The following is a 9,404-nucleotide window of genomic DNA, read 5'->3' as shown; positions in this document are numbered from 1 at the left end:
AACAGAGCAAGTGTCGTGACTTCCAGGGGCTCGTGGCAGCTAACGGCTAGTCCGATGGCTCTGAAAATTGGTGGGGATGATTTCTGGTGGGAGGGGAAGAGAATGGTGAGGGTGGTGCACTACACGGCAGCCTGGCGGCGGAGAACCGAGCTGACAAACAGGTGGCGACGGGAAGGAGAAAGGGAAGAGGTAGCGCGCAGGGAGAGAGGAAATAGGGAAGAAAGAAGAAGAAAAAGAAAGAAAAGAGGGAAAAGAAGAGAGAGAAAAAGAAAAAGGGAAAAAGAAAAAGAGAAAAGAAATGAAATGAGGTCCAATCCTCACTCAGAAACTAAAAACAGATCTGCTGAAAACGATATTAAAAACCTTAAAACGACTAAATAAATTAAACACAACATCAAATAAATTAAAAAAATAAATTTAAATACATTAATTTAAAATAAACAAACCAATATATTAATTAAATTAAAAATAACCCTTCAGTGAAAATATACGTAAAAGCGGGTCATCACACTCTACATTGGAGACCGAAACAATATGGTGATGTTTATATGGAAACTGGTTGGGTCATCATTACTTCCTGTGAGTATTCCTTAAATAGAGCTTGTCATGGAATAGCAGTAATGGATTTACACATAAGTAGCACCTTTTGTGCTTTTCTTTTTGTTGAATTCTCAGAGATCACAATTAAACAATAATTATAAATGAAATTGGGGTACTTCCATTTTCCTTTGGCTGGTTGGGTTGGAGTGGATCATGTGATGGAATAAACTCCTAAAAAATATGTAGACAAAGTTATTGGAGAGAGTCTTGATTTAATTAAATATGTAGACATCAACTTTGGGGGGCCTTCTCTTTTACCTGATGTAAGATTTGAGTAATTCATTTGTGCCCTAGCTCAAAAGCTTTTTATCTCCATTTATTTCTTTTGGAATGAACTTATTCTGGGAAATGTTATAGGATCTTGCATCAGGTCTAACTTTTGATCACTTGGAAAATGCTCTACATAAGTTTGATGATGGGCCATTTTTCTTTAGGCAATTCAGTTTGGAAAGTTGATTTCTCAACTATGTGACTTTAATTTTTATTATTTTTTTGTAATAAAAACTGTGGCCTGTTTAATATATAATATGTTGTCTATTTTATAATGGCTACAGTTTATGGCTTGCTAATTGGAACAATACCCTATCATCTGGAGCTACTCATGCTGGTGAGTTTGCATCTTGATCTGTTTTGCATAATTTGGTTTCAATGGGTTGTACTGCTGCTAATGAATTAGATCAAATATGAGATTATAAAGAAATTGTAAATTATCTTTAAAAAATATGATCAAATATGAATTAGATCAAATATTTAATGATGCAGTTAACCAATTTGAATGTCACCCTTATTTCCAGCATGATTTTTTAGTCAAATTATGTCAAAAGCATGGGATTTGTGCTACAGCACACACTCCTCTTGGAGGTTTTGTTGCCAACACTAAATTGTTTGGTTCAGTTTCTTGTTGGTTAAAGCCCTTGACAAGAATGGTGCAAGATGCTAATTAATGCTTGATTACTTGATGTAGATATATTGCAGCAATTGATGGAGCTTTTCTCAAAATCAATCTCAGGAGTGTAATTTTCCACCTTAGTCAAGGTGGAAGACCCTTTGTAATTGATGTTGTTGTAATTGATTGTAATTGATTTTTTATTTTGTTCTTTGTAAGTTTATGTTTTTCATTCTGATGTAACAACAATATTATCTAGTTTGTATTTTTATTTATTTTGTTCTTCAAATTATTTTTTTATAAAATTATTTTAAAGTGTTTTAATTATTTTTTAAAAAATTTCTGGGCAATTTAAGTATGAGATCAGATTTTTTGTTTTAAAAAAAAAGACCTATAATTTCTTTTTAAACGTATAAAGATATTTTTAGAATTTTTTTGTTTTGCGAAACCCGGATTCAATCCGGGTATAACTCGGATATCCGGGATTTAAGTCCAAAAAACCAAAAACGTTCGAATATCCAGTTACAATCCGGATATCTGGATTGAATCCGGTTATCCACTCGGATTGAGTCAGGATTCAATCCGGGCGGATAACGGTCCGGGTTTAAAAATCTGGATCCGGATCCGGATGCACCACCCCTACCCCCATTATATGCACGCAAGCGTCTCATTTCTGGAAAAAACCCTCTTTGTCTCCACCCGATTATACCCATTGACCAATATCAATTCTTCTGTAAATGGATCAATCAAAGAAACCCAAAAAACTAATCATTCTCTTTTTTTATTTACTAGAACTACTGTGGCTCACACCAAACATCCCCATATGGTAGACAGTCTGAAACAACTGAAGAACAGATAGATAAAACCAAATACAAGCAATACAAATAAAAAAACAAAAAAACACCATGTTGATAACAACTCAATTCGCTTAAAGGATTTGGTCGTCTTTTCCTTGAGAATCTTCTTCTTGTTTTTCTTATTCACTTTGTTCCTTTCATTTTCATCTACAGACGTGTGTTCTCAAAGTGAACATACACTATGATGAGTGTAAGCAGCAAGTGAAGAAACTCCTTCAAAGAATTGAAGGTGCTGCTTTGTTTTCATCTTCTCAGTTTTTTTATTACATAAAGGTGTTGCTTGGTTTTCATCTTCTCAGTTTTTTTATTACATGTACTTGTCTTCCTCTTAATGTTTACTCCGTGTGTACTGCATTGCCTGCTCAATGCACACATATTTTCCTTCTGCGTACAGTTCTAGTTTGGTTGCCCAGAAATGATGGACGATAAATTATGAAATGGAATAACAGGGGTCTTGAAGCCTTGAAGAATCAGTAAAAATTTCCTGCTTTCAGCTCTGAAGGAGATGATGACCATTCTGATGACGAGGAAGGGGATGATGAAGAGGATGAGCTGCGCTTTATTAGGGAGAAAGCTAACGAACTTGGTCTTCTCGGGCAGCAAGCAATTGATGCAAATAATGCAAAGAAAGGTGTTGGAGACTTGCAATCATTGGGGATGCTTCCAACAATAGGAAAATTAACAATGTTGTAAATGGGAATGCTGGAAATGAGAAGTTTGAGTGCAGATGAAGGGGTGGGAGCGGGAGAGAGATTTGGAGGAAAAGAGGGGGATCGAGTGGACGCTAGCTTAGCATGTGTTTTCCTGGAGTGCCTATGTGGCACATAATTATTGGCTGGTGCGAAAAACTGTTTTAAACCCATCCGACCCTAAGCTTTTCTCTTCCCTGAAGCCAGAGAGTAACCTTCCCCATTGAATTTCAATACTAGTAAACGCTTGATCACGTCATCACTTGATGAAAATATAGTTTGACATTTCACATCTCACTTATAACACTAGTATTGGTTTCTCTATATGCATCTTTAAAATTACAATTTTTGAAGATTGATTTTACATATAAAGAAAAACTTCCACATTAGATTATGTATTTTTTAACCAAATAATAATAAAATATTTTTTTTATTTTATATATTTTACAATTAACACAATGTACTCAAAAATACAAATTCCATATATCTAAAGGAAAAATTTAATTGCAAGCATACTTGTGCACTAATATGTGTACCAATGTAATGTGATTGGTCAAAAAGTAGATTTTATCGAAAACAGTGCTAATTAAAATTTTAAATGTGAAGGAATCGATATTGATACGCAGATTAGTGCACAAGTTTACTTGTACATAGTAAAACCCATATCTAAATGTTACTAATTTTATATATCAAAATGACCACTTTTATCAATAAATATTAATATATACTAAAAAACACTTTGTATCATTAACTTAATATAAATTTAATATATCAAAATCATCTTAATACAAATTTCACAAAATTAAATTTAATAGATAGGAAAGAGAAAAAATAGTAAAATAATATATTTGAAGAATGAATTATGCTTCTTCAAACTTGAATTAATACTATTTATAGTTATGCAAAATTTTAAAAATGTATAATTCAATGGAAAATACTTTTTACAGTCGGGAGATGCAGTCGGCGTGCAGTCGACTGTAAAAAAAAAATTAATACGGGACCTACATAAAAAAAAATATTTTTATAACTTTTTATAATTCATGTAGGTCCCCTTGAATATAAAAAAAAAAATTTTATAATTTTTTTTATTTATTCTGTACAGCCGACTGCACGTCGACTGCATGTGACGACTGTATGTAACAAAGCTGTAATTTAATATAGATTAATTTAAAGGGATATTATGTAAATATAAAATGGTCGAATATGAAGATAGATTGGCATTGCCAATGCTCTTAGCTTTCAAGCACATGGCTGGTAGAATTGCTGACGTGGCTAGGAAATATTATGGTCTGCTAGGGTTACTGGTTCCTCGTGAGATATGCTGCCTGCCGTCGGGGGCCCCCCAGGCTCTTCGGCGTCATCCTTCCATCGGTCCTTCGCCGATATGGTGGCGCAATTGCCATAGCCTCTCCCTGAGGTTGTTATTCCATTGTGGCCTCCCCAGATACTGGATGGTGAAGTCTTCATCAGTTTTACGAAGGAGGAGATTGTGAGGTCTGCTTCTCCTTTTGCTTTTTCTTTAGTTCTCAAGTTTCTCCGTCAGCGCCCCTCTTTGGATGTTATTCGCTCAGTTATTCGCAGCAGATGGGGATTGGAATCTCAACTGGTGGTTTCAGCTATGCCTAAACCAAGATCTGTCTTCCTGCAGTTCTCAAATGAGTTGGTGTCTCGTTTCGTATGTTCCACTGGTCCCCGAATTACACTGAAGAAAAAGAATCGTCAGTGATTACTGTTTGGATTTCTTTGCCGGATCTTCCTCTGAATTTCTACCATGAGTCCTTCCTTCAGAATAAAACCATGCCGATTGGAAAGATTGTTCGTCATGATAACTGCACTCGATGTGTAACTAGTACTGATGGAGCGCGAGTCTGTATTGAAATGGATACTGCCCAAAAACCGATCGAATCCATCTGGATTGGAGTTCCTCATCAGCTTGGTAGTAGACTTCAACATGTGATATCTGAAAATCTATCGGCTTATTGTTGCCATTGTCAGGTGCAAGGCCATAATATCCTGGAATGCAAATGGGTGAAGCAAAATGGTGGGAAACCTACTCTGAATGACATTAAGGATGGAAAATGTTGGTTTCGTAGAGAGAAAAAGAAAAAGAATGAAGAGACCAACCCTGTTAGGGGAATCAGATTCACCCTCTATGACTAAAGACGTCGCGACTGGTGAGAAAGGGAATCCAGTGGTGGGTAGAGCTGAGCTGCGTCCTACGACCGATAATCATGATGGTGTCGATGGTTTGGAGGACTTGATAATACATACGGAAATTCCTGAGATGATGCAAGAGCCTAACAAGACAGATGTGCAGCAGGCTTCTTCAGGTTTGACAGAGCCTAATAATGTACAAGAGGTAGATGTTGCTATTCCTTTTGGTAATGTTTTGGCTTCTGATTCTTTTACTTTTATGCAGAATTCTTTACTTGAAAGCAATACGGCAAGGGGGGTTGTGGATACTCTGCCCGAGGTTGATGGTGAATCTCTGCAGCCAGTTGACGAACCTATTTTAGAGGTTTCACTTTCTGGTGATGGTTTAGAGCATGAAACTGATTTTAAAATATGTACTGGCTCTGAAAATGACCTGAACGATAAACTGGAACACATAGGTAAAGAAAAAAACAATGCGTATGATACTAAGAAGCGACCCAAAGGTGGGAAAGTTACACGATTGAGGAGCTCTACGAGGTCCTGAAGCAGGCCTCCCAAATTTAATCTATGATAAGTCCAATTTTCTATTGGAACTTAAGAGGTCTTGGTAACTCTAAAATGCGCTGTGTAAGTTGATCTTTAAGTCTAAACCAAGAATTATTGCTATTGCTGAGCCTTTCTTGTCAGATAGCAGAATGTAGAGTCTCCAACGTTCTATTCGGTTCTTGAATGGTATATCTAATGACGTTGAGAATGGAAAACTATGGGTTTTATGGAAGGAGGCCTCAAAAGTCAAAGTTATACACCAGGGTCCTCAACATCTTACGGTGGAGTATTCGGAATCTGGTAAACTTTTATACATTTCTTTTGTATATGCTCGTTGTAAGCAACTAGACCACAGAGAACTTGGGGATACTTTAGCTACTAATATTTTGAGTGGGTTTTCTTGGCTCATTTCTGGGGATTTCAACATCATTCGGGCTCATGATTCTGAACATAGAGGAGGTTAGCCGAGATCTCATTTTGCTATGGAAGAGTTCAACTCATTTATTGATTCGACTGGTTTATCGGAAATGGGGTTCCTGGAAATATTCCTTCGTGGTGTAATGGACACTCAGGTTTGTCACGTAGCTGGGTGTAACACCCAGAGCCAGAGTGATTTATTATTATTATTATTATTATAAATTTCAGATATGTTTTGAATCAGATTTTAAGACGGTGTTTGTTGTTGATTGAGTTTCATCCCTTATCCCGAATTTTTCTCCCTACTGTTTTTCAGTTTGAATAACACTCATAGATCGGAACCAACTCCCAATTTCAAACCCTACCCAAACTCCTGAAAACTCACGTAAAACCCTTTCCCTTATAAAATCCCACCAAACCCTCAGATTAATCATTCAGAATGTTAGTCAACAAAGAGGGAAAAGAAAAGAAAGTACTCGCGCAGCCCCTTCTTTTTACCCAACCACCTTGTCGGAGCACCTTCAGATCTCCATAAACACTGCCAGTCAACCCACTTCGTTGAACACCTCACTATTTGGTCACGAGCTACAACATGAGATTTCAGAAGTAGCGCTTAGAGGTAATTAATATGATCATATAATTGCATATGTACTGTAAATTCTCTAATGGTATATGATAATATGATGTTTGTCTACGCTACGCTACAAGCTCAGTCAAGGTTAGATTCCCTTCATGATCTTTGATGAATTATGACATCATGCTTGTATGAATGAATTGTTGTTTGATGGAATAAATAATTCTAAAATCATATGGAAGCCATGAGATGTTCATTAAGTCAAGTATGCTATGTAATAAAGTAGCTAGATTATGTATGCCATGCTCATGTAGTACCTAGATCATGTATTCCATGTTCATGTAGTGATTAAACCATATATGCTATGTAATGTCATTTAGATCAAGCATGTGATGTAAAGTTCATATAGATCTCAAATCATGTATGCCATGGAATGTTTATATTTAGATCATATTGTGCCATGTACAAGAATATGCCATGTTATGCCATGCCATGTATAAGGATATGCCATGTTATGCTATGCCATTTACAAGTATACGCTATGCTAGAAAAGTTCATGATATTAAATAAGATCTTATGCATTAAGAAAGATAAGATATTTAAGAGTGACATGGACCTAAGTGTATTCACCACAAGCTATGTTAAGACGGTACCACGGACCTAAGCATGGTTCACCATAAGTTAAGTGAAACACGGACCTAAGCATGTTTCACTTTAAGTTATGTTAAAGATGACATGGACCCAAGCGTGTTCATCACAAGTTATGTTAAGGATGACATGGACCTAAGCGTGTTCATCACAAGTTATGTTAAGGATGACACAGATCTAAGCGTATTCATCACAAGATATGTTAAGGATGACACGGACTTAAGCGTGTTCATCACAAGTTATGTTAAGGGTGACACGGACCTAAGTGTGTTCACCACAAGTTATGCTATGCGGTGCCACGGACTCAAGCGTGGTTTACCTTATGTAAAGTGAAACATGGACTTAAGAGTGTTTCACTCCATGTCATGACAAGTTATGGGGTGCCACGGACTTAAGCGTGGTTCACCTTATAATAAGTGAAAGACAAGATAAATAAGTAAATTATGCATTTACGTTTATATGTTCGCCATGATTATGTATGTTTCCACTCATGTTGATAATAATAGACATGCTATGAGAATCTGTGAATGATAAATGTTTGTTTGAAGAGTCTTTCAAAAATTAAGTCTTATTAAGTTATATTTTATGGTATGATGCACTATTTACTAAGTATTCGACTCATTTTTGTTTGTTTGTTTGTTTCTCTGTTCTCTTCTATGTTTAAATGTCACAGATGTTGGTTATAAGGACATAAAGCTGGAGGACTAGGAGTAGACCTAGTGCAAGGACTTAATTATTCTATGTTTTTGGATAAAAAGTCACGTGTAGGGTTAGTTTATGTTTTAATTTTACATTTTAAGTTTTATGTTTTCAACTAAACAGTCATGTTCAGTTTAATTACTATTTTCAATAAATGTTGTATTTCAGGATATGAATCTCTTTACCGAGCAATATGTTATGTACGTTAGTAACATTTCTATCCTACGGGAACGGGGTGTAACACTGGGCAAAATTCGGCAGATATTCATTGAACTCAGCAGTTCTTATGGATTTTCCTAATGCTCATATGCAATACTTGCCTTGGACAAATTTTGATCATGCTCCAATGATCATATGGATGGAAAAGGTGATGGCTTGCTATGGTTTTTCTTCTTTTAAATTCCAAAAATGTGGATTTCACATGAATATATAATTTTTTTACTGTGTTAAAAAAAGCTTGGGAAGAATATGATATCAATGATAAGGGGCTATTTAGACTGGTTCAAAAGCTTAAAAAGAGTCAGGGTTGTTTGAGTGCATGGAATAAAACATCCTTTGGTAGAACTGATTTTAACATCAATTTACTAGAGGCACATATAGAAGCATTAGAGGAATCCTTACAACATGGGTATTCTGAAGGTGATGAGATTGATTTCCCTATTGGAGTTAAATTTGAGGCAACAAAGGGAATCTACTCGGTTAGCACAACAATGCAAACAAACTTGGTTAAAGAATGGTGATGCTACTATTCCTTTCTTTCGAGCCTTGAAGAGCCAAAACAATATTGTGGTGCATGAGATGTCTCTCAAGGATGGTCGTAGCTAGGCTTATTTCTCCTGAAGACATTCATAATGAAGCTGTGAATTATTTCTCTGATTTTTTTTGCTTTTAACAAGGTGGTCAATTACTAGATTTGTCTCATCTAGTAAGCCCGATGTTCTCTACATTTGACAATTTTAATTTTTGTAAGCTCCCTTCGATCCAAGAAATAAAGGATACTCTTTTCTCTATTCCAATTGATAGTAGCTCAAGTTCTTTCATTCTTGTTGGAATATTGTTGGTAAAGATGTGGTAGAAGTGATTTAGGATTTCTTTAAGGGTACCTCTCTCCCAAGGTACTAGGCCTGCAACCTGGCTTGGATTAGCTGGGTTTGTGCCCGACCCGACTCGACCCGAAACACGCCAAATAACGCGCCAATCCGATCCGATCCAACCCGATCAAAGTAAAAGCAGGTCGAACCCGTATAACCCGATCAGGGCTTGCACCGTGGAATAGAAGCCAAATGATGGAAGAGGGGGACTTGACGGATGTGACGCCCCCAAATCCCACGTAC

The 9,404-nt window shown here is 36.4% G+C and overlaps 1 long non-coding RNA gene across 3 annotated transcripts; it reads left to right on the top strand.

The window, feature by feature from the left end:
- Positions 1-4,269: 4,269 nt before the first annotated feature.
- LOC122298654 lies at positions 4,270-9,404 on the top strand. 3 transcript variants are annotated; one of them, XR_006239496.1, is made up of 4 exons: positions 4,270-5,362; positions 5,452-6,768; positions 8,045-8,140; positions 8,239-9,404. It is a non-coding gene; the product is annotated as an uncharacterized LOC122298654 (long non-coding RNA). The 3 variants fall into 3 exon arrangements; XR_006239495.1 differs by having other exon boundaries at positions 5,452-8,140; XR_006239497.1 differs by having other exon boundaries at positions 5,452-8,437; positions 8,710-9,404.

Source organism: Carya illinoinensis, chromosome 16 (assembly GCF_018687715.1).
Source record: "Carya illinoinensis cultivar Pawnee chromosome 16, C.illinoinensisPawnee_v1, whole genome shotgun sequence".
NCBI classification, from domain to species: Eukaryota; Viridiplantae; Streptophyta; class Magnoliopsida; order Fagales; family Juglandaceae; genus Carya; species Carya illinoinensis.
Note: the sequence above shows the minus strand (reverse complement) of the source record. Positions and strands in the feature narration are given on the sequence as shown.